The 27416-nt window shown below is 36.1% G+C and overlaps 1 protein-coding gene and 1 long non-coding RNA gene across 2 annotated transcripts in view; both read right to left on the bottom strand.

Moving 5' to 3' along the window:
• The window catches only part of LOC5568402 (putative epidermal cell surface receptor), a 666851-nt gene that overhangs the window by 64893 nt on the left and 574542 nt on the right, over nt 1-27416 (bottom strand). The window lies entirely within an intron of this gene.
• LOC110677947 lies at nt 5629-6101 on the bottom strand. The gene is made up of 2 exons (XR_002501318.1): nt 5850-6101; nt 5629-5793 (listed from the first exon to the last, which is right to left on the bottom strand). It is a non-coding gene; the product is annotated as an uncharacterized LOC110677947 (long non-coding RNA).

Genomic DNA, 27416 nt, shown 5'->3' with positions numbered 1-27416 from the left:
TTTAAAATCGCTGTATCTCGGAAACGGTAGCAATTAGCAAAATTTTCTCATACACCTTTTCTGTTGCAAATTTTGCGTAATTTCATAAAATCGGGTCGAAAAGTATTCAAAAAGTTTATTTAGACCATATTGAAAAATCAACTTTTTTTTTAAAAATCATAACTTTTTTGTCCATGATTTCTCCATCTTGACCCACTGTGCAAAAGACTCCATATTTTGTCTACTTTAAAATATAAAAACAAAAAAAAAACCATTTTTGAGAAAATGGATTTTAAAGCTTTATTTTCGAAGTAAAAATAAAATTGCAACATATTTTTACAGTGTAAGGTACCGTGGGGTAAGTGGATACAGAAAAATCAATAGTTAACTTCATTGTTATGTACAGCTAACGTGAATAATTTAACTCAAACTTTTTTCTGTGGATAACAAATAAGGGACTATTATACTTCAAATCGTCATTTATTTCGATTTTTCTGATTGTTATGTATTGAGAATGAGAGACTTAAAAATTTGCGCCAAATGATCCACTTGCCGCACCATGGTAGGGTAAGTGGATCACCATTAAAAAAAACTTGTTATTAGTGCTAGTAATGTTACATTTTATTACTTTAAAATTAAAAAGTATCTTTATTTAATCAAAATATAATAAAAAGTATGTATATATTAGTTCATACTAATTAGAACAAAAAAAAAACATTGTAACTAGAAAAATTTGGAGAAAATTCATCCATTTATACGCATAAGCTATACAGAAGTATTGTAGGGTTATTCCTAACGATATTTTCGAAAAGCTTTCTTAATTTAAAAATATTAGTTACTCTTACTTTTGAATAGCAAACTGAAATCCTTCTGTTTTATTTATGAATATATGTGTATCATCTGTCTAGAACAATTTATATGGTCAAATCATGTACGAGACTATGCTTTCGATTGGAAAATTAGTATATTTTGCTCTTTTACAACCCAGCTTAGATAAACCACGAAAAGTTTCGTGTGAATTTTGAAATTATTATTCTTTTTATATTTATTTTATACCAGAAAGGTTGAAAAAACTTTAAGGTGGATTAATTCAAATTTTCTATGATCCACTTACCCCACTGATACACTTCCCTTATATTTTTTTCCAGATAGTTCCAACAATAACCTAAAACTTTGCGGAAGACACCAAACCGATCGGATAAATAGTTTCTGAGTTTTATTTTTTTGAAAATTGTTAAGGCTTTTTTTCTTAGGCCCTTCTCAAAAGTAACGCTAGAGGGTAAAAATGGCGAACCGATGATGAATAGGCAATTTTTGGTATACAGAAAGTATATGCCGAAGTTCAGCCAAATCAAAAAATACAAAAGTAAACCGACATTCGAATTCAAATGGAACAGCTCATTTCTGTCAATTTGAGAATCATCAAATTATCCTTACAATTCTTGAATCAAAAAGAATATACCAGAAAAAAAAAAAACTTAGAAAAAAAAAGAGTTAAGTACTTGGAGAATTTAAGGAAATATCCAAAGAAATTGCTCAAAAACATTAGAAAGTTTACTTTGAATGTCGGTCAAAAATATTTTAGAGTGGTTGTTGGTGATTGTCGCGCAGTTAATCAACGTTAGAAGTACTACGCTGATGCTGTGTAAAGAAAAGCGAGTTTTTTACACCTGTGTTTTGTAAAATATTTCTGGAGCATATAATAAATATAATATTAATTTCCTAGAAAATATTGATTTCCGCTTGGAGACTTTTTAGAGGAATTCATGGGTAACTTCCTACAGAAACGCTTAAAATCTGTGCAAACGCCACATTAGTATTTTTGGATGTTGTCGTGTAGAACATATTTAGAGATTAAACAAAAGGCTGTGGAAATTGAGTTTTTTTTGATAAATCATTGTTAACATGTCAAAAGAGATTTATTTTGGGATTGTAAGAGAAATCAGTGAAATAATGTTAGCAAATTTGGTGAAATTCCAAGTATTTATTAGAAAGTTTTTTCAGGGTATTTTCTAAGAGTAATTACTTCTGTTGTAGAGCTTAGTGATTTTTAAACGTACGAATACTCGCATACGCTTGTCATATACAGATTTCCTTGTTTTCCTCTGATAAACTTGCACACATTTTCAGACTTATTTATAATGTATAAGGAAATATTACCCAATTTGAAAAATTAACCCAGATTCTTAGTGCTTTCAAGACAGAGTGCATATTGGTCTCCTCTTAGTTTCACAACGTCAACACTATGGCACTCATACCATTGAGCGTGATAACCACTATACCTCTAAGGGATTTTCTACATTTTTTTACAGGGATTTATTCTTGGAAGAACCCTTGAAAAAATTGTAGATAAATTTCATATAAATGCACAATGGTCGGAAATAAACTAAGTTTGGCCAAAACTAATTTTATCGCCTTAATCGATGAAATATGTAATCTGAATATGTTATTTGGCGTTTTTATTGTTTCAGAAGGGGTTATTCACATATTACTCAACCTAAAAAAAAAAGTTTTTTTTTAATTAGAAATGCTATCAAATTTGGCTGAAAGCACAAATTTTGTTTGTATTTAAACGAGTTTGATCAAAATATGTATGAAGAGTGGTTAAACATATTTTATATAAACTTTGTATGAAAAATATCGTCAAAATGTATGAAAATATTGAATTATTCAAATAGCTCTAACTTGAAAATCAGCAAATTTCTGCAAAAAATTTAAACGTTTTTTGTAAGATCTAAGGATGTATTTTAAAGTGCAATATTCGAAATCGCGGCGACATGACGCGACAAGAGTTGTTTTTCATGTTCAAAATCATCAAAATTACTAAAGTGTAATATTGAACAGTTTTAAAACTTCAACCAAATATTTTTTTCCATCCTCATGCTCGATAAAAGTGTTGAACCATAAGCTTTCAGATAGTGCGTAACTTTGGGAAAGTATTGCATTCCTTAAATATGAACTTTGTACTTTATTTTATTGTTAAATTTTTCATTTTTTTGACTTCAGTCATTTTGACGTTATAAAAGTCAAAGAAATTTAAATTTTAATACAATTTCAATTAAGAATCATAAAAATATAATACATGAGGTATATTTTAAAATGATAAAAACCATAAAAATCTCAAAAAAGTGTTTTGGTAGTTTTGGCCGCTCTCTTATATGGAGCCCGACCATTGTGAAATGATTAGAGGAATATTTTTAAGGAACTTATTCTGCAAAAGATTTCATATAGGAGTTTGAGGTTAACTCTTAGAGAAATGTTAAATTCACGATTCATAACCAGAAGTCCTCCGATTAAAATGAAACATCTCGAAATCCAAAGATGGTCGTCACAATGGCCGACTTGTGACCCTACACGCGTTTTCGCGGCACTAAACTGGAGAAATATGGGCTTCGTAGCCGTGCGGTTAGCGGCGTCAGTCGTTTAGGCGTATTGTGCTACGGAGTGTGGGTTCGATTCTCGCCCCAGTCAGGGAAAACTTTTCGTCGAACGAAAAATTCTTCACTGCTACATTGGTCGTTCCGTGTTTCCGTTGTCTAATGTTAGTTATGTTCAGTCTGTGCAGCCTATGACTGAAAACGGTGTAAATTGTCTTTTTTTTTTACTGGAGAAATAGTTGGCAAACGTTCCTGATTCTACTAGTGCACAAAGCCTGTGCTGTTGATGGATACTTCCATCGCAGGATTAGTGCCTTGGAAGTTTTAGTGCAATATTTGAAGTTAAATTCCAGACTGTTTCACCTAAAAGACTGTCCTCGTTAAGATTGCAGCACTCGCAAATAGCTATAACTTTTCTACTTTTCATGAAAAATGATTGAAATTTTGAGTAAATTTTGTACTGTATATTGTGTTAAATGTAAATTTATTTGAAAATTGCCAATTTTTCTTTTAAATAGATTAGGAAAAGCGCAATATGCGCTACTATATTTAGTACAACCCATATCATTACCCGAGCAGAAGAAAAGTACTACTGAATACCAACTGAGGTATTCCACACCAAATAATTTCCAATACCAATAACCTGAATGAGGTATGAATGTGCCCTACATAAGAGGTAAAATATTTCAAATAATATCTTATGCATGTTTTACTTACACCAAACTGATAGCTAGATCAGGTATTTTAATACCTAAACAGGGGAACTCACGTATTGTCGGCAGCCTAAGCAGCTGAACTTTGAAGAAGGCAATTATACAGCACAATGAAGCACAACAATTAGCAGGAGACACCTGAACTACACTTGAGCACTCTTCATTTATTAATTATTATGCGCAAAACACTATTTTGTTCTCTAAATCATCTATTTTTCCTCACCAAAGTCACGAGGCACTTGTTCTTTTATCGGCAATGCAATTACTATTGTCGGCAGCTAAATTGTTCTCTTCGGCAATCCAAAACTGTACAAAAACTAGGTTATGTATTGGTCACTTTTCGTATTTGTTGACAATGCCTGAATTTAAACGTCACCCATTATGTTCTACTCGTTGAAAGGGCCAATGCAGAAAAATACAGACTACACTGAGAACAGCATTGCAGTTATAAATAGAATAGCTGAGAATCATATTGAACACACACATAATTTGTGCAGACTAAGGCGCCGACCACAAATTACGTAACGTTCTAGAGGGAGGGGGAGTAGTCTCAAACGTTGCGGCTCAAACACAAAATTTATTTCTTTCATACAAAGACCGTTGCGGAGGGGAGAATGGTCGAACACGATTCTCTTGATTTGTTCTTATTGCGTATCAATTCTACACGCGGCGATCTGGACTATAGAAATAATTCATATATTTTGCCTTAATAAAGATGCAATACGAAAGCTTTATGTATCGTTTTAGCATCATTTAGTATAGAAAATTAACTAAATTCCATATTTAGCACCATTTAGTAAAAATCAACTAAATTCCATATTTAGCAATCCAAGGTGGCGGCTTCAGGAGTGTAAGTATTGTTGGAAACCCATGCAATATGGGTATTTTCGGAACAGGCCCGACGAGGGGATAACGAAAATCGATGTGCGACGCCAGTTTGAAATCCAAGATGGCGTCCTCCGGTTTGGTAAAATCATTGAAAACCAATCCAATATGGGCATTTTCGGAATGGACGCGACGAGGGGATGAACATTAGGACTCCTGAGAAGAAAATATATTTTTTGACCAGCATACACAAAAAACCCTTTTTTTCAAACCCCCTATTCCTACCTACATCCAAAACTGTCAAACCATTCATATTGTATTGCAATTCAAGAGATAATTTTCCGTTCTACGGTTGTACAAAAAGCAACCTCAGCAGTCACATGGATAATTTTCTCAGATCATCATCGATCGGCTGCGATGATACCTTGGAAACCAAGCTACACACTTAGAACAAAATACCGACTTCGGTAATTCCTTTACCGAAATCTCAACTGCTGAGCGGTCGGTAATTGGTTCGGTAAACGAAAAAATTACCGAAACGTTTGTAAACTGGAGTAGAAGCTACAGCTGTCAAATTTGCTGACTAATCGGTAACATTTACCGAAAAAATGTGTGCGGTTTGTAATACATTTACCGAAAAAACTGTATTTTCATTGTGGAAATCATAAATTACCGATAGATTTGTAATTTCCAGTCTTGTTCCACATGATTGTTAAGAATGAAAAGCACAAAAATATCCCGGTTACTACTTTATTTTCGTGTTTTTCTTGATGCCACTGATTGAAAATTAACTCATTCCGCCTCTCAGGTTCCATTATCGCTCAGTTGGTTGCTTCTTGTGAATGAACCCGTAGCAATAAAAAAAATCCGGAACTAACAACCGCCCATCTGCTCGCCACCTGAAATGTTATGTTTTATGTATAAAAGGAAACTGATTTTATTTCTTTCATCTTACCTGACCACATGGCCGCTTCTATTTTTCACAATATATTCTTTGTAAATTTGTAAAATTGCCATCAGCACACGACTTGTTATAAGACAGATAAATTTGACTGGAAACCAAGAGCTCGCAAGAGTAGTATGGTGGACTTGACGTTTCTTGCTGCCAGTTTACCGATCACGGTAATGATCGAGTTCGTTTACCGAAAATCAGTTAATAATTTCACCGACTTTGGTAATTTAGCTGTTTTACAGACATATCGGTAAAATATTTCACCGTGTTCGTTAAATGTGTCAGAAATCAAAGACGTTTCGGTTTTTCGATTTACAGATGTCGGTAGTTAGGCTAGGAAATACCGGTTAATCTGTAAATTTTTCGATTACCGATTTATTCCGGTAATTTATTTTACCGAACACAGGCGGTCTGTTTAAGTGTGTAATGACAGTTGTTATCTGCTGTTTCAAAAGCTTTGGACTCTATTAGCATACTTTGATTAGATGGTTTCGTTCAATGATACAATGATTTCCAAGCCTGCGATAGAACTTTGACAGCTGTGGTAGAACTTGGCGGCTACCACAGAACGGAAAATTTTCAGAAGAACCATAATTTATTGCAATAATAAATTATCTCAAACTCATGCATAAAAACTGAAAACGAAGAATATCAAAAAACTAATTCTGGATAATCGAATCACGGATAATCGAGTCCGACCTGTACCATTCAATGAGGGGTGCCTTCTTCTCGATTGCTATCCAAACAGTCCCTGAATGTTCAAGCTTGACTAGGGCTACTAAACAAGATCTTTCTACAGTCGAGACTTGTTCTGGCCATGTCCTAGCAACAGCTAGGGATTGTAATTACAGTCATACCTCGTTATAATGTAACCTCTTCATAAAGTAGCTCGATATAACGTTATTCTTACCTCGATATAACGTAACATTGTTTGTATCCCATTATTTTCCATTTTTTATCAAAAGCAGGATTTATGATTTCCGTCATCCCCTCATCGTGCCCGTTCCAAAAATACCCATATAGCATGGGGTTTCAATGATTTTACCAACCCGGAGCCCGCCATCTTAGATTTCAAAATGGCGTCGCACATCGATTTCCGCCATCTCCTCATCACGCCCGTTTCGAAAATACCCATATTGCATAGGTTTTCAACGATTTTCCTTAACCGGAGGCCGCATCTTGGATTTGAAAATGTCTTCGCACATCGATTTCCGGCATCCCTTCGTCACGCCCGTTTCGAAAATACCCATATTGCATGGGTTTTCAACGATTTTCGTTAACCGGAGGCCGCCATCTTGGATTTCAAAATGGCGTCGGACATCGATTTCCGTCATCCCCTTATCGTGCCCGTTCCGAAAATACCCATATTGCTGCTATTGAACGCTCTAGCATCAAGTTAGTACCGAGAGAATGAATAGTAACATTAAAAAAAATCGATTGCGATGTTCCACGATTTTTTTGGTTTATGAATATTGTTCGATCGGCTCATTCGGATTCAAATTTAAACTTTGCCAGTAAAATTTATTTGCGTTCCTACTTTTCTCAGTGTATGAGAAAATCAGAATAGGCCCTTTGAAAATCAATTCACTTATGACTTGACACACTTGTGGGCTTCGTGGCCGTGCGGTTAGTGTTACCACGCATTTAGCCACATCGAGTCAAGGAGTGCGGGTTCGATTCCCACTTCAGTCCGGAAAACTTTTCGTCAGGAACGTATTTCGACTGTGCCACTGGGCGTTGCATTCTAGTCCGTTGTCTAGTGTGGTGCTTCCTTCAAAGGCCAAACGCCCACTGGAAACATTGAACGTGTCGGTGTCTATTAAAAACATCATCCTCTGATTGCCTGTAGAACAACAGGAGTTTTGCCAAAATAGTTCAACTATTAAAAGACGTACATTTTATATGTTTCTCAGTATATTGAAGATTATGCACTACAATCTTCAAATAAGAAAGTATTAAAAGACTCAATTGTTACCAATGCATGCATGGAATTAGGCAGTTCCAATCAATTAATTAGTCATGTTCGTTTTTTTTTCTGCGAATTTAAATCGTGAATAATAAATACACCGCAATTAAATCTGGTTTTCTGGCAACCTGGTCCCGTAATAAAAAGTGATTGCCGAGGAAATCAAAGTGCATTAATTACAATTTGTTATTTAAAGCATAAAAATTAAGTATTTCCGAGTGCTTTATATACAAATCAAAAGTTCAATAGTGCATAAGTGATCGGTGCGTAGCTTTTGTGAAAAAATTGGCATTGGAGCGGATAATTGGACCTTTTAGAGTGGTGAGTTTTTGTAAACTGTTTATGTGTTGTTTTATTCGGCAGCTCACGAATGACGATAATTTCGTAAGCATTTATTTCATTCAATGATAAAACCCATGTTATATAATATTTTTGTGTAAGATGTGATTTACAAAGCAAATTTAGAAATGTTTAATCTGTACATACAACAAACTAATTTAAGCAATAGTTTTGACATAGCTATTTAACAAAAACTGCCCAAAACATGAGTTCTTAATGAAAAATACATTTTTTTTCCAAATTTTGCGATTATTGAGTGAGTTCTCTTGTGGCGTAAGGGGTAAAGCGCCCTAACTAGAGATCAGGAAGTCGTGAGTTCGATTCTCATCGAGAAGACGTGTAACTTTTTCGCAAAACTTCACATCAATTTGTCCATTTAATCCAATTGCAAAGTAAATGTAATGTTTAGTTTTTCGGTAGTTGTCAAATATTTGTGGTTTTTCAGCTTAGGAATGGAACCACCATCTCCCTCAAGGATGGAAAAATCGCCTCTAGCGACTAACAACATACTATTTGAATGGTCAAGAGGTCCGTCGCTCTTGCAAAAGCATGATTTGAACAGCTCATAGTAAGGGTACCGTTTTGTCTAAGATTCCGAACAGACTCATATTCCGGACACTCGGTTTTTGAATGGCAATTCGGTTGAAATGTTTCCCTGAAATATGTAACTAAATTAAAAGATAATGGCAGTCATTTGCAGCTCAATTTTAACGTCTTTAAATCTATTTTATACCTCGGGAGTAGTGATGATTCTCAAGTTCGAGGTCAGTAAAACTAGGTCAAATTAATTTGTTTGCCAAATTATTCATTTGAATACGTTTTATACATGCTGTTCGGAATTTGAATCAATCAACTCCCCCCCTCCACCCTACCATCGAATTTTGGTTGCGCTTCTGATACAAATGCAACAGGATTAACTAAGGAGAGCTTAACCCTCTGACTTGACGTAAACTTTAGACTCCATTTAGATTACTGAAGTTGGTGATATTAAGTCAGATAGTACCAAGCATATTCTAATGTTTTAAGAAAATGTATTGAAGCATTTTAAATGATAAAGCAATTGCATTATTCACTGTAATTTTAAAATTAATGCATTTTATGACACATCTTTAACAAAAAAGTTTAAAAAATATAACTTGATGTAATCCTTTGCTTATCTCCACATGGCCCAAACATTAGCTAGCCCGGTCTGATTGAACGCGGTTCAATCAAATAGTTTGAAGTGAAAGACATTGGAAAACATCGATGAAAATCACCTGGCATCCCTGCTCACGAGCTTCCCGAAAATCCAATAAACATGTGCTTTTGCAGCCGCTGCCACCTATCGGTGTGCAGAGACCTCCTTCTACCCACACCCACACAACGAAGGCCGGGCCGAGAACCGAAAATGAATGGTACCGGGGGTCAATCGGATCGGTCTCGGTACGGCGGCGCAAAATACGAACACTGAATGCTAATTAGCATTTCAAAAGCTTGCCGGCCAAAAAACAACTTTTTCCCCGGCTGCTCGTTTTCCACATTGAACAATATCTCCGGTCCCTGTGGGCTCAGCAGGGGAGATTGGGGACGGGCTTGAGGCCCGCAGTGGGAAAAGTTCTCGTCTGGGATTGGCATGATAATGGGGGGACGAGTGTGGGTGGAACGGAGTGATAACAACAGGGTGGACGGAAGGATCTGCTTCGCCGAATCCGGTGGGTATTTATTTACTCAATATTGCGTCGTTTACGATTAAACGGAAGCGGCACATTGCGACCTGGCGCGCTTTTCTCCCGCCATGTGAACAAACAATTTTGAATGGACCACTGTATACGGTTAGCCTGAGGGGAACGGCTACAGGTGCCAGGGGTGGGAGGTTAATTGTAGAGAAGAATCCGGACGTTTTGACTGCATTATGACACCGGCTGTGGAGCTGTGAATACTGATTTGAGGCGATAAAAGGGCTAATGAAAGACTCTAGAGCTCGAAAACACGCTCAATTGGATTGTTCGAGACAACATCAAAGCAGGCCATGATTGTGGTGATCATTAAATTTAGGATGTGAAGTTTGGAATAGAAGGCCGTTTGGCGTGCATGCAAGAAAAGAATATAATTTGAGAAGAGTTGTTTGATGTAGGGGAACTAAACGCAGCTTTATCTGTGTGTAGAAATGAAAATTTGATTAGATTCCTGCACAAGCTCTCAAGTAACCATGTTTTGCAAGATGACACATTATGAATTGGTTTTGAACTGCGTAAAAATATTCGAAATTTTGATTTGATGAGCATTGCATGTCTATCGAGTGTCACGTTTACCTCGTCCGCGTTATTTCGCTTTTTTCCCATTTCGCTGGTGAAAATTAGATTCGGCGGTAGGGGGACGGACCTGGTGTAGTGGTTAGAACTCACGCCTCTCACGCCGAGGACCTGGGATCGAATCCCATCCCCGAGATAGTCGTCACTAAAAAAATCAGTGACGTCTTCCTTCGGAAGGGAAGTAAAGCCGTTGGTCCCGAGATGAACTAGCCCAGGGCTAAAAATCTCGTTAATAAAGATAAAAAAAAAAAAGATTCGGCGGATGGTGCTACGCCACGTGCACATGATCTTGCGTGCATTTTGATGTGCAGTGCTAAGTTACGGCTCAAGCTATTGTTCATTTTTAGAGGAGCGATAGACTGCGGAGGATTTTCGAAAATGGAATTTGGTGAGTTTGTTCTGATCAGCAGCGCATAATCACAAGGCGTAAATACTAACCATTTGTCGGCCAGAACGTCTACCGAACGTATCCTTTTGCACTACCCTTTCCATCAACATTCCACAACATCCCGTAACACCTATGAGAGTTCGTAGAGTTCTCTGCATCTTTCTTAAGTAGGTGTTCAATCAATCATCCTTTCCCATTCCCCAGCTTTCGCAAGGACGTGACCAGGACAGCTCTCGATTACACTGCGGAACACGTTTTTGTCTCCAGCACCAAAATACCGCTATCCACTTTATTAAGGGTTGCTGAATCCATTGCCATTTTCAGAAATATCATAGCACGTCTAGTTTTTGAGATATTGACTGTTGAAAATGCAAAAAATGACTGTTTCAGCCAACTTGCATGCAAGTTTGCCAGCTTGTAAGGTAATATATTGGCTTAATTTGCCACAGAATTCAAACTATATGTGTATAACAATACTTATCATCAAAGTTTGTATTACTTTCGATACGGGAAAGTTATTTTTTGATAGTTTAGAGAATTGTTGTATTTTGCCATATAGCAGAAACGAAGAATTTTGTATGGAGACTGCAAGCATGTTGAAAAAATTGGTTTAATCGAAATTTAATCGCGCAATTTCAATCTAATTATGTCTGAAATGAAAGTTCAAGTTCTATTTTGCATGTTTGGTGGATTAGATTACAAAAAAGTATGATAAATTGTACTTTAAATTTCATGTAAACATTAATAAAACCAGTGTTTTATACAACTTTGGCGACCTGTAGCTAAAAATTGTGACGTGCTGGAACATTTCTGAGAATGGCACCAGATTCAGCAACTCCAAATTTACTATAGACACATAATTTGATCCTTGAGACACGCAAAAATGTCATTTTTGTTACGCTGTGTTATTGGAGGATGCGTCAATCTTGTCTAAGAGTTAGAAGTTAGTCCCAAATCTCTGACTTTGGTAACGGACGAGAAGGAAGCTACCCTCATAAAATTGTCTAGGACTGTACCTCCTACGAATTTGTGCGAAATGCTTAATGCTAATGCTAATGATGAGCATTGCATGTCTATCGAAGCGTATTTGTAGTTTTTGGGGATACTTGATCCTATTTTTTTTACTATATGCATCAGAGCAAAACAAAATATATATTATATAACCCATTTTATTGCTAGAGATATCATTCTGAAAAATTGAAAGTTCCAAAACAGAGTTTTACTACACCAAAAGTTCAATGTCTGCATATTAATTGAGGAATCAAGTCTCCCCAGCCTATATCTTCCCAACCAAATCATAATGTACAAACCAAATCTAATTTAATGGAATGTAAAATTTTGCGTCGGATTTAGTTAATTTTAATCTTTTCTTTTTCTTATTGGCATTACGTCCTCACTGGAACAGAGCCTGCTTCTTAGCTTACTGTTCTTATGCGCACTTCCACAGTTATTAACTGAGAGCTTTCTTTTCCAAAGTTGCCATCTTCGCATTCGTATATCGTGTGGTAGGTGCCCAGGGAAGTCAAGGAAATTTCCATTACGAAAAGATCCTGGACTGACCGAGAATCGAACCCAGACACCTTCAGCATGGCTTTACTTTGTACCCGCAGACCACTCGGCTAAAGAAGAATGAAATAAAATTTAACATATCATAAAATTAGTTTTAATATCAAAAATTAGAAATGACACACTGCACTATGGGCGGTTTCCATACAGACTGGCGGCCAAAAATATTTTTTCCATCTCATGTCGTATTTATGAGTTTTGTGATACAAATTTGATGTTTTATTTTGAAAAACAAGTTTTCGAGACTAATTTTTGAATAGGGTCTAAGGCGAAATAATAAGTTTTTTTACTAATGATGCATGTAAGCCATTTATTTATTTCCTGGACGATTTTTTGTTTTGTTTGCGTGTTTAGGTTCCTCAGAATTTCATATATCAGGCGATTGGTTCCAGGCGCAGAGTTGGCCTTCTTTTTCTGAATGATGTTGTTCCATTGTTCCAGGTTGAGCAGCTCTTCTGCAGGTGGTGCGTTTGTTGGTCTCTCTTGGTGTGTTGTTTGGTTGTGTTGGCCCGAAGTGTCCCTCTAGGAACTCCGCTGAGTGATTCCAAGCAACAGCACCAAAATTTGGTAAATTTTTTAATTCATTTTTTTCTATTGAGCTGAAACTTTGCACAGTTTTCCAGTTCCATCTAAATCGTCATTTTCCGATATCAAATCTTCAAGTTGAGTCACGACTAACTTTTCAAAAGGGTGTATGTGAAAATGGTTCAAAAATATTCAAAAAGCTGCACAGCAAAAACGGTTCGTTCGATTGTTAGACAACTAAAGAAACAAAGTTAGACAACTAAATAAAGATTCCAAAAAAAAATACACACAGTAAAAAAAATTTTTTTTTGCATTAAAAAACATAATTTTTGACACAAAAACACAAATATCTCAAAACCCTATCGGAATACCAACGTAACTTTTGAGGGAAAACGGTCCATTATATTAGCTATCTACCATAAAAATTTGGTGAAGGTAAGCCAATAAACAAAAAAGTTATGACATTTCAAACATGTCACAATTTTCACATTTTGTAGAAAAAAAAATTTTTTTCGGTGTAAATTATTACGGGAACCGCAGTTTGTTGCTGATTTTATTGTTAAGGGCCTTGCGTGAATTAAACAAGTCGTTTTCATGTATTCATTAGTATTATGTATATTATATGTATAAATATTATGTATATGTATAAATATTACATGTATATGTATATATGTATAAATTAAAATGAATTAACAGATTACACGAAAATAATTTGTTTTTTACCAGGATATTTTTTTAGAGTATGATCGATGAGTTTCTAAATGTTATATATAAACTTTAAAAGTTTTGGATTTGGGTATGCGTTATGAGATCATGAAAACATTTTATTAATACTTATTTATTTATTTATTGTTATTCAATTTTTTTACAATATCGAACACTTTTGCATCATTATCAGTACAGTTCGAGTATAGTTTTGCTTTAATTTTATTTTCTGACAATGGAATGAAACAGTGAAATTTTTGGGTTCCTTGGATCGTTTTCGCGTTATTATATTGCTCGCTGAGCTCTGATGCCGTTAATTCGTACTCTTCAGTAGTAGTAAAACAAAATGATAATTTTGTTAAATCTTCTTCTTTTCTGCGATTCGCCCAATCAAATAGTTCTTTTGCAGTTTTAATTGGATGCTCACGTTCTTTGGCTAAACTTGCTCTTGTGGCCATGCGCTTTATGGTTCCTCCAATAGCATCACAAGGACCTTTGCCATGTGACGTAGCAAAGAAATGCCATTCTGCATCAATTCCGTACTTTGATTTAAATTGACATAGGCTCGAAAAATTCTTACGGTTTTTGTACTGCGATGCTGCTCCATCAGACATGAAATATATCTTTCTGATTTCTTTATCCTTATCAACGCGTAAAAAGTTAATCATTTTGGCAATGAACAAATTTACAGATACTGAGTCGTGTCTTAAATCTTCGGAAATTACAATAAAACTAAAATGTTCAATTTGCGTACTTCCATTGAAATAAATAACGAATGGATGAATTGTAGCTTGTTGTACGTTCCAGTGATGGGACTGCACTTCATCTTGCAATACAAAGCTATAGTTTTCAGAAAAATCACAAATGACTAAACATTCACCATCTTATAATGTATTTTTCGTATTTTTTAAAAAGCGGGATTGCTCTGTTTTAATAAAGTCGTGAGGAATTAAACTTTCTAATTTCAAGCAAAAAAATGACACAAACTCATCTACAGGATTTACAATAGTTTCTAGGTCACACCTATCCGTGGTCACCCATTGCTCAAATGATAACTGATCAATATAATTTTCTTCAAACTCAGCGAATAAAGTATTTTCCAATGATGAAGAATCTGGACAATCCGAACAAGATCGTAGATAGAAATTTGATGTTGTATTTTCACACAAAAGACTACCAGTTAACATTTTAATATCCTTTGATAAATTGATTCTTTTCAAACTATGTAAGATTAGGTTAATATTTTTGTGTGTTGTGCACACACAAACATTATGTGTTCCTGAATTGGATAGAAGCTTGCATTGCCTTGGACGAAGGCTTGCAAATGAGGAAGAACCTACCTTAATATTTTCGTTAATTTCCTTGAAGCGTGTATACGCTTCTTTCAAAATAGTCATCATTAATCGTTTTTGGATTGTTTGACGCTTTCCATCTTTTTTTACAGATACATAATCTTTTTGGCCAGGCATAGCTCTACTTACTTCATCGTTTTCAAAATATTGAATTATTTTTTCTTTTGTCTCATCTGTTAATGAAGTACTCGACCTAGCATTTTTGGTTGCAAGACAGTTATTTTTGAATTGTTTTGCCTCTTTTGCTGTATTTCTATTGGTTTTGAACTCATCAATGGCGTCTTGAATAGACCACGAGCTTGGCAGCATCGGAGGGATTCCACGGAGGCATGCAAGTCGATTCTGATCGACCATTTCAAAAATATCTGAAACTTTGCACAGTTTTTCAGTTCCATCTAAATCGTCATTTTCCGATATCAAATCTTCAAGTTGAGTCACGACTAACTTTTCAAAAGGGTGTATGTGAAAATGGTTCAAAAATATTCAAAAAGCTGCACAGCAAAAACGATTCGTTCGATTGTTAGACAACTAAAGAAACAAAGTTAGACAACTAAATAAAGATTCCAAAAAAAATACACACAGTAAAAAAAATTTTTTTTTGCATTAAAAAACATCATTTTTGTCACAAAAACTCAAATATCTCAAAACCCTATCGGAATACCAACGTATTTTTTTTGAGGGAAAACGGTCCATTATATTAGCTATCTACCATAAAAATTTGGTGAAGGTAAGCCAATAAACAAAAAAGTTATGACATTTCAAATATTTCACAAATTTGACACCTAGTGAAATTTTTTTTTCATTGTTAATTTTTTTAGGACCGCAGTTTGTTGCTGAATTTTTTTGTTAAGGGTACAACATGAGGTTAACAAGTTGTTTTCATGATATTTTATTTAATTATTCATAACTATTATAGCATCTATTAGAAAGTTAGACGCGATCTAGTGTTGTGATCTAAAGTCTTGATAGTGTCATATTTTTTATTGTACGTAACTGAAGAAAAATTCTCTCAATAGTGTTGAAACCTTTTGATAAAAGAAACCTATAAGAAATCGATCGACAAAATCAATAATTTTTCTTTCCTTGTCGTGGCTAGATTCGAGAACCTTTCCTTCATATTCATAATTACCTCATCGTAGTCTGTATTTTCCACATCCTCAGGTCCTAATTTGAAGAGGTTTCTTCGTACAGCTTCGTTGATTTCACGGTATTTTTTCTCGGGATAATTGACGTAACCCATCTTCGTCCATTTAATCGGAGTCACTTTTATTCCAGCTATCCTTTCGTTGAAGCGTTCGATGTTGACCTTCTGGATGCACTCATCTTCTGATTGATTTGTTGAAACAGATGTCGCTGATGGTACCGTGGCAAGACTATCTGCACTTGGTACTTCTGGTAACTCCTCAGTTGTTGTCGGTTGTTGCTCGTTAGATTTTAATAAACAAAATCACTTTTAAGTTTTTACTGACTAGTTTGGTGTCGTTTGCTTGACTGAAGAAAAATTTTACAATCAAATCTTTTATAACCATAGTGGTAGTATATGTAATATATTCAATATTATGTTCGTGTAAATACCCTGCGCATTCGAAGAGAACGAACATCGAACGATCGTCTGCCTTCGGGTGATGCCAAAATAAGAAGACGGTTAAATAACCGATCGAGAGAATAAACAGATCAGTTGATCTTCTGACTTTGAACTAATCTCTAGAGCCTTTTAACGCGTATCAGAAATATCACGGTTATCTAGTCCGTTTAATATTCACCTTGGCAGGGACTAATTAAGTGTTAGTTGGACGACTGATAAAAGTCCTAATAAAGGGACACAAAAGTATAGTTTTAGCTTTTTCGTGAGTATGTTCATGGTATGTACCTATCATGTTTTTGATGTTGTTGAAGTTACTCACTTTCTCCCAAATATGATTAACAAAGTCGATTCTCTACCAAGGCGGGTCTATACCCAGGTGTAATCAGATTTTAACTTTGTGGAGAAAACCAGCGCCGAGAAAACCGACCTGCTTTACGTATACTAGATCACCTGGGTATAGACCCGCCTTGTTCTCTACGAGGTAAACTTTTTGCAGGTAAACTAGTCGTATACCTGTATAGAAAACTTTTTTTGTAGCTTTTGTCTTCAATATTAGATTTCTTATAGGTTTATTTTATCAAAAGGTTTCAACACTATTGAGAGAATTTTTCTTCAGTTACGTACAATAAAAAATATGACACTATCAAGACTTTAGATCACAACACTGGATCGCGTCTAACTTTTTAATAGATGCTATAATAGTTATGAATAATTAAATAAAATATCATGAAAACAACTTGTTAACCTCATGTGGTACCCTTAACAAAAAATTCAGCAACAAACTGCGGTCCTAAAAAAAATTAACAATGAAAAAAAAAAATCACTAAGTGTCAAATTTGTGAAATATTTGAAATGTCATAACTTTTTTGCTTATTGGCTTACCATCACCAAATTTTTATGGTAGATAGCTAATATAATGGACCGTTTTCCCTCAACAAATTACGTTGGTATTCCGATAGGGTTTTGAGATATTTGAGTTTTTGTGACAAAAATGATGTTTTTTAATGCAAAATTTTTTTTTTTACTGTGTGTATGTTTTTTGGAATCTTTATTTAGTTGTCTAACTTTGTTTCTTTAGTTGTCTAACAATCGAACGAACCGTTTTTGCTGTGCAGCTTTTTGAATATTTTTGAACCATTTTCACATACACCCTTTTGAAAAGTTAGTCGTGACTCAACTTGAAGATTTGATATCGGAAAATGACGATTTAGATGGAACTGAAAAACTGTGCAAAGTTTCAGATATTTTTGAAATGGTCGATCAGAATCGACTTGCATGCCTCCGTGGAATCCCTCCATAGTAACTGCTATTGATGTTGTTAACTCGACTGGTGGTCGTATATTTGCTATCGCGACTAGTGGTCACAAATTGGTTCCTAATAAAAGTGATGTCACATGCATGCGCGACTTTATCTATAGAATAAGATATGTAAGCCCAATGATGGCTAGTAACTTAGTAGATATGTTATATCAAAACAAGTAACAACAGTCAAACAAGTCTTTGAGTGAGTATTTCCGTGAAAGTACGGTGGATTGAATGTACAACAAGATGAAAGTCAAACACTGATGCTACTCTGTTGAACGCATATATGTCAGTTTATTAATAGCAATATTTTGTCCAAAATTCATCTTAGATATGTCATTTCATATAATTAGCTTGCCGTTTCTAATGTATGGAACGACATTCAACCGATCAATAATTTCAACGCCGTTCTGATTACGTGGGTATCCTACAGCGGAAAAATGCTTCAAAGTCGCATGTACAAGTGAACAGTTGAAATATGAAACAGTATACATCGGTGAAGTTCTTAGCGATGTGAAATATACATCCTGAATTCCTGAAAGCTCTCGTGATGACGGAAACGATGTGAAAACTCATCACTTCAAACTTTTTTTTCCTGAGAAGAGGGAGGATGTGTGGTACTGAATGAACATTGTCATAGATCTTGTCTTCCAACCCTGTTATGATGGTTGACAATCAAAAGCCTGTTGAAAGAACTCCGAGAATGTAACATCGGATCGGACATCAAACGATCTAGTAGGCATGGCACAACTTCGACGCCTCACTCCTATAATAATGTCAGAATGGAATGCAAGGTTCTTCGTGGTACTCCCGCTTGCCAACAACGATTCTGAGTTTCACAGGGTTCTTGTAATAAAACTTTCGATTTTTTTCTAAGCACTCTCTAAAACACTTCTGTTCTCGTGCACGATCACAACCGGAAGTGCTTTCTGAGGTTTTTCTTTCAGCAACCGTTTTGCTGTGTAGTGCTTCGTGAAGCCCAAGCAGGACAGTTCGGTTTTGCGTCGTCGGATAGATTTTGCTCACGGTTTCGCGCGAGATTTCGTTGCCGGAGAATTTTTTTTTGTTGAGCATCTTGCTACACAGAGAAATCAGAATACCCCAAAAATAAGTTCTTTTTACTCAAATTTGGGTAAACTGCATTTAGTTTTTACCCACGATTGGGTTGTTTTGCCTCTCTCGCAACAGCAATGTTGTCAAAAACAGAGAGAGACGCACTGACCCATCGTCGATGTTCAATGGAATAAGCCAAATTTGGATTCTTTCGAGTTTACCCAACATTAAGTTGTTTTAACCCACTACGGAGACTGCGAAAGCTAACGCTGGGTATTTTTTTTTCACTGGGTTGTTTTTTTCGCTTTTGTCAAAGGAGAACTACCTAACGATAGCTATATGTCAGTTTACTCCAGAAAAATCACTAGAAATTTTTTCATGAGACATGTGAGAAGAAACTCTTAAAGAACCTGATAAAAAGCTGCATTAAAGTCTTTGATTTCATTTTTCTGGACCCCGTAGACTTTTGCATCAGGATTCATTATAATCCTCATTGGCGTAAATAGGGAGGGGCCAGGGGGGACGTATACTTTTTTCGCGAACACTTAAATGTTTCATATTCAAATTTATGAGTAATTCATAAATTTGTCTCCGAGACGTCGGGAACAGATATGAACTGCTGGTAAGTAGACGACAGTGAAGCAGTTGCAATCAAATGTGACAGCAAAACTGTGAACATTGAAATCCCTTTACGTATAGTAAGATAGTGGCGGATTCGTACAAAACACAACATTGAACCGTGTAAAGTCGTAGATGTCGCAATTTTTTTTTTGTAATGTTATATTGACACCAATTTTCTGAAGTTTTTAGATTGAAAAGATAATAAGACCATGTTACTATTTGTATCTGTAGAACAAACCTGAAACCTTGTTCATACTGAAGATTGTTTTAGACACGCTTTTTATTCTTCTATAAGTGTTTATAATATGACCTATTTTGTATTTATATATATATATTTATTTTTCTTACGCAACATTTAAGTAAGAGACTATCACGACAAATATCATAAGAATCGATTGAGATTTGAAAAAAATATAACCATTTGTTGTTTTTTGACGTACAAAATATAATTTTTGGTCAAACTTTCATTGCATGGAAATAAATAAGGATTCTTTGATTTTTTATGTAAGGGCTTTACCAAAAGGATGCTTTGAGGTGTATTAGTTACTACATAATTGCTTGGAATCAATTTTTAGCTCATAGTGTGGCAAAAGTTCGAATCAGCGGGGCAAAAGTTCGACACATAAATGCTCGCAGAGAAATTTACAAATTACCCCACACTCACATATTATCTTCAAGTAAAGAAATTTGCCGGAACGTGAAAAACAGTCACCAATATTTCACATCTTCACTTAGTTTTGCAAAAAACTGCTTTTTTGGGCTTTGGGAAATTTTTGATGAAAAATAAGTGTGTATTTATCTGTAAACATAAGTTTATGGCTGGTATAAAGAATGTCGGTCGTAAAAGTGTCTGTATTTTGTGTGTTCTGCCAGCGATATTTTACTCCTCCACCAAAAGAGGCAAAAGTGCGTTTAAGACAATCAGCGAAATTATAGCAAATGTGTTGAAAGTTCACTTTATGGTATTTGAAAAGAAGTAAATAATACTATTGTTTTTAGGAAAATTTTGAATATACCACTAAGTTCGAACTTTTGCCCTAACTTACTCTGCTTGGATATTAAGGTGAAGATGAATCGAAGCCAAACCTCAAATTTTCAAGAGCACAAATCTGGAGAACCAAACATCCGTTTAAGCTGAAAACTTAATCGATTGGTCACTAGCTGGTGGTGACCAATCGATTAAGTTTTCATCTCATACGGGTGTTCGGTTCTCCAGATTTGTGCTCTTGAAATTCCAAAGTTTGGCTTCGATTCATCTTCACCCTAATAAATCTAAAATACCTTCCATCCTGCTTTCTTCAAACAACTGTTATAGGGGATGAACACAAATTTTGTCACGCTAAATTTCAACTTTTTTATGAAAATACCTCTGTATGAAAATGCGCCACTATTATCGGTTCACAAATATTATCGAAACAAGTTAAGTTATCTTAATCCTTTACTATTTTCATCTCTCATGAGAAGGGGCCGTGGCCCCCCTCAAGTCTGATGGCCAATTACGCCCATGATAATCCTAATAAGGGAAAAAGAGACTCTAGCGAGCATTTTGATTAAAATAGAGATCTTAGAGATCTGCTTTTCAAAATAGTGACTATTTAGAGACTTTCATTAAAATGGAGACCTACTCAATGAGCATTAGTGGCTAAATAACAGTTTATTCAGCTGAAATATGTTAAAGAGTGGTTGGTTCAACTCTTATTCCGTGAAAATGTTTGTTGGGTAGTCTCTAGAAAAAGACCTGCTACAGTCCTACCGCCATTTCTTCAACTCCTGATTATTAAACATGAATAGAACAATTTGAATATTCAACATGAATAGAATAAGCATAATTTGAATTAAGGTACCTTAAAGAAGAGAATCATCAAACGAATTTTGTTGTTGACATTGACAAAAATATTGATTTTAACCTGTAAACATATGACAATTACTAAGATGCATGAAATATCAAAAAAACATCACCTCAAATAATTTAAATTTCAAATTGATTTACGGTCATAGGGATTTGATGTATTTTTTAACATTATAAAGTAGTTTGACTATTCCCAGTAAACCACGTATCGTATAAGAATGTGCATCCAAAATCACATATTCATGCGTCCAGAATCAGAATTGCACAAGATGCCATATTAAGCGTTATCAATGTCAATACAAGTTGTATATAAAGCCCCAATACGATTCATAAACAACAATCTGTGTTGACAACAAAACATGTCGTAAATAGTGCAATATACAATCACGTTATGTTATATAAACTGACAGATCATATATCAATCCAGTAAGCATCATATGAAATCGCAATAACTTAGCAAAAATTGCCACCCAAACTTTGTCTATCTGCTGACGATGGGTCTCAAAGAACAACAAAGTATGTGTCGCTGTACATGAAACATGTATTAACATTGGCAAATAATCACTCATCGGACAAGTAACCCTTGGTGGTACAGTGGCAAGGTGCATGATTCCTGATACAGAGGTCCCGTGTTTGAGACTCGCTGGAAACTTTTCTTTTTTATTTTCATCCAAATTTTGTGGCATCGTATATCTGATCGCAGAAAGTCCGAAAAAGTCGTGCCAAATACGCATATAGCCTCCACTTTGGTAGGTATATATCCTTTTCGTGCATTCTATACGATTGAATTGATTCGTATAGAATGATGTATAGCAAAAGTTATACCAACCAAAATGTTGACTGGGTTGGTAATGAGGACCTAATAAAAACATTACAAATATCTAGTCTATGCTAAAGTATCAAAATGTTTTTTTTTTCTGGAAGAAGGCCCCCCACAAGATAATGGCCCCTGGGCCCCCACATTTGTAAATCCGGTTCTGGGTTACAGTATGAAGTGAGTAAAGCTGATAATTGTTTTTCTTTTTTTTAAGAAATATTCATCAAGAAACAACTTCTTTTTCTCCACTCTATCCTCACCTTTCTGCTTCGTCAAGTTTTTTTTGAATTTTTACGTGAATTTTTCAAAATCGATCAAACGGTGGCGAGGTTAGCACGGTTCGAAAAGTAGCATTCATCGACATGTAAAACGTCGATCGAGTGTTGGATCCAAGATGTACTTTGTACTAATATACCTACGAGTTTGTGTGCTTCTTATTAATTTTGTTCATATTTTGTCAAATATTTATCATGTTTTTCCATTCTAGATATCTATCAATCGAGTTCGAACAAAAATGTATGATGATGCACATGAATATTTGAAGAATTCATTCCATTCTTCAATCCCTTTCAGTCGTACGCAAATGTGAAGTTCAACATATACATTTCCGGTTATGAACAGATCAACATAATTGTGCACGATTCCCATATCGCTCATAGCGGAAAATCTCTCGGCGGCTGTCAGTGTCATCCTGGCAATGAAACAAACCAACAAGACAGCATTACAACACGCATAAGAAATTCATAGTCTCATTTGCATTGTCTCCCTCCCCGCCTTTCAGTCGAGGGCAGGGGGCCCCATGAAACCTTCAGTCTGCCTTCTCAATTGAATTACCTCCATAGATGTTCTTCGGTACAAACTCACTCCTCCACTCATATGAGAAGGCTTTCCCAAGAATGAAACCCTTTCCGGATCAGAAATTGCTTGCCTTGTTGCTCGACTCATAAGGTTTAAGTTTGCATAGGACGGCGACGATGGTGATGGTAAACTTACGGTGAGTGTTCCGTGTCTTGATGTGTTCTCTGCATACAAGATGATAGTCATTCCAAATGAACGAACGAACAAGTTTATGAATATCAAATCACTATTTCGCAGTGAGAACTCTCCCATTCTCGTCGCCCCCTTTCGACATTTTAAGGTAATGGAACCAAATTTGGAGATTTTTTCGTAAAAGTAAAAATCGCTAGTCGAAAATGCAAGTTACGCTGAGTCGTTACCGTCATCTCACAAGAATGAAACTTTTCAAATTTGTCCTACGAACGACGCATCGCGTGCTTCCACATCACGTTTTCGCTAGCAGGGGAAATTATTTCAACTGAGTGATGATAGTACGGGGAGATGGACCGTCACGTCGGTTGTTTCAAACGGACCAAAGTTCAAGAGTGACTGACGGTTCCCCATGTGTTATAGAGCTCTCCAGAACTGGAAGGGCTGATCGACGGAGAAGGGTGGATAGCCCATCCAATTCAATGTTGAATGCAAATTAGCTTCCATATCTGGCTACTAGGTTTGAATTGCTACCAGAGGTACATGACGAGTGGGAACAGACTTCGTATTTGCCCTCTTCTCATATCTACGGGAAAAGGATATTTGATCGAGGTAAACTCAGCAATAGAGATGATTGTATCAGTATGGTTCAGGTTAAATTTGTTTCAGAGCGTTTTGAAATTGATTATTGCTATGATAATAACTTGTTAAAACACACATAAAACGAGCCAGACGATCCCTGTTGTGCTTTCACTGAATGCGACTCGACGCTCCTAGCTGTCATCCGAGCGTCACATCGCCCAGCAAAACGACGAGGGCAGACAAACAAACGGTCCTAACCTAACATTAGCTCAAATTGACCCGGTATATATTACCCTCAGGTTGTTCATTCGCTTTTGGATCACACATTTCCACTTAACCTGCTTTCCTTGTTTCCTCAGCAACCAACCAAGCCGCACCGAACTGACAGGCGGAAACATCAGTTATACAGGGTTATAATATGGTAAAAATGGCGAACCTCAACGGCTGCTCTTGCATCCATTCCATCCTACATACTTCATCGTCGTCATCATCTTCTTCTACCTTCCAAAAAGGTTAGCAAACAATCCATCAGCCATTATGATACCGCCGTGGCTATTTCTGCTCTCATAAATCCATCTTCTTTTTATTGCTTCTTTTCGCGCCTACTGCGACTTCCAGTGTTGCCTGAATGTGTTATACGTTTGACGTTCAAACGTGGGATAATCGTTTCGGATTTACTGGCTTCACGGCTGATTTGCCACCCGCTTCCATCCATCACCGTACTTGTTTGATGCTTTCCACACCAAGGAGAATAAGCCCCCACTTCCACCGCCGACATCGAGGAGAAATATAAGAATGCTTCGGTCCTTTTTTGAGGGGCGCTCTTTATCTGCTGTACAAGGGTCACCGGAGAGATGTAAATGATGGTCATTTGAGGGGTGTGCTTTCCAAATAATGGTGATTACCCCTCCCTCACCCAAAACCCTCCGTTGGTTTGCCACGATGGCGATTCTTCAAATTTCTTTAGATGTGGCCTATGCAAATCGATTGCTTGGAAAAAGCCGAACAAGTCGCCGAGTGGTATCGTTGTTCACTTCCAAGCAATTTAATTAATTGGAAATTGGAGTGAGATGTTGTTTTTCTCGTTATGCAAAATGATGCGATTCAATTAGGACTGCTCAATTTATTTCCATTCTGGATATAGGCAGTTAGGTATAGTCGGTGCGACTGGAAACAGCGCTGTGTATTTTCAAGAACTTTGATTGCACGAAAAGCGATTCTATACAGATTTGGGAACAATGAAATTTGTACCTTCAATGCTATGAAGATAAAAAAAATTCTCGAGAATATTTCTTTTGACGAAAATCCGTAAAAAAAAATTTAAGGGTAGGAGTTTGCACTATGGATTAAATTTCATGGTTACTATTATGGCTCTTTAAACAACATTCCAAAGCAGTCATGTTCCATAACTCGTTATTTCTATAAGTCGATTTTTTTCTGGCTGCCCTTGAGTCTCATGTCTGAGGCTAAAGAAAGGTGGGATTTTGAATATGTTGCTATTTAGTTTAAATAATTACCTATAAAGTTTCGCATTATGCGTTTTACACAGTGTATTCTGTGCTTTTTCGCCTTTGGCGACTTTCAATAGATATCGATCTGGTTTTCTTCGCTGCTGAGATTGCAGAAAGCTTAAACTTGTCTAGATTGGATAGTGGCTACGGTTAGGATAGCTCAGTTCTGTAGCCGTTGTTACAAGGATTCAAACCTTTTTTTGAACTGCACCATGTGATCGAGTATTCAAATATTCAAACAACATAAGCATTCAAAACCACTGGGCAGTTCGACATAACTATATGTAACGGTCGTAAAAACATGCCATGAAAAAGTTACAGCAAAATAGGGACACGGTTTCACGAATGGGCTGAAAGGTTCGTAGGATGCTTGTTGGGCGGCCATCGTCCACTTTAAATGAGGCGAGCGTGTAGACCAGAAGTGCTCAGTGAAATATCAAATTATAAAATATAGTACGAATAGTGAAACGAGTACGTTGGAGAAACAGTTCACCGCAATGCCGGTAAACCATTAGCACAGACAAACAGACGTAACACTTAGAACAAATTTCTTCAAAATCCATAGCCCAGTTTACACCATCATCATCTGGTGAGCATGTGGCACGAAAAGGTGTTTCGCGCAACAAGACCGACAGAGGGCGGAAGTGTGAAACGTCAAACGAGAAGAAAAACGATGCGCGCGCCTCTGGTTGTGAGATTTGTAACATAGCAAATTTGAAATGGTCGTTAAATGTGTGGTCGATGGAAATTTCATCAGTGTTACGTCTGTTTGTCTGTGCCATTAGCCTAAGAGCAAAAAAGGGAGCAATAACCCTAATTAGGGTAAATGATGGCTTCGGCACGCTGAGGGTATTTTCGGCAAAACTAACTTATCGTTCTTGTTAGAATTTATCTACGGAACAAGGGTTACCTTCAATGTACTCAACATGTTCCTTGAACTATAATCTTCCATATAAATCACATCCTTCACAAAAATATTATATAACATGGGTTTTATTATTAAATGAAATAAATGCTTACGAAATCATCGTCATTCGCTTCCGAATAGAACAACACAAGAACAGCTTAAGAAAAACTCACCACTTCGAAAGGTCCAATTCTCCGCTCTAATGCCAATTTTTTCACAAAATCTACGCACCGATTACTTATGCACAATTATTCTTTTGATTGGTCTATAAAGCACTCGAAAATACTTAATTTTTATGCTTCAAATCACAAATTAAAATTAATGAACTTTGTTTTCCTCGGCAATCACTTTTTATTACTGCACCAGGTTGCCAGAAAAACATTTTCAATTGCGGTGTAATTATAATTCACAGAAAAGATCGAACACAACTAATTAATTTATTGGAATTAGGCAACAAAGCATGCATGGGTAATAATTGAACCTTTCAATGCATTCCTTATTTGAAGATTGTAGCGCATAAACTTCAAAATACTGAGAAACATATAAAATATACGTCTTTTAATAAGTTAACTATTTTGGCAACTCTCCTGTTGTTCTACAGGCAATCAGTGAATGATGTAATTGTGTCAAATCAAAAGTGAGTAGATTTGAAAAGGGTCTATTCTGATTTTCTAATACACTGAGAATAATATGAACCTTAAAAATTACTGGCAAGGTTTGGATTTTGATCCGAATTAGCTGATCGAACCATATTCGGAGAGTCCTATTCAAAAACCAAAAAAAATAAATCCTGGGACATCGCAATCGGACCGCAACCTCTTTTTACGACCGTTATCGGGGGGTCATAAAAAAAATCGGTCGTTAAAAAATCAGGGTAATAATTATGTTTTTGAAAAATGCAACGTCTATATGCGGAAATACTGATTCGAGATATTCGGCAAAGTTGAAGCATCGGTTGAGAACTTTCCAAAATGGCCGTTCAAGTTTTCATATTTTAGTAATAGATGGCAACACTGCTCGATTGTTATCAAAAGAGCCAATTTTATGGGGGTGTGATATGCAAATACCAAAAAATTTTAAAGATGACGGTACCGAATGTTCACCAAAGTTGAAGGAAGTGTTGCGTGCTATACAGTCGGCTGAATCACAAATGTTCATGTGGCTGACAACACTCTTCAAGAAGAAATTTTGTCGTAGCTGGCAACACTGCTTAAGTGAAATTGC

Source organism: Aedes aegypti, chromosome 1 (assembly GCF_002204515.2).
Source record: "Aedes aegypti strain LVP_AGWG chromosome 1, AaegL5.0 Primary Assembly, whole genome shotgun sequence".
Classification (NCBI taxonomy): domain Eukaryota; kingdom Metazoa; phylum Arthropoda; class Insecta; order Diptera; family Culicidae; genus Aedes; species Aedes aegypti.
This window is presented reverse-complemented; position numbering and strand designations above follow the sequence as displayed.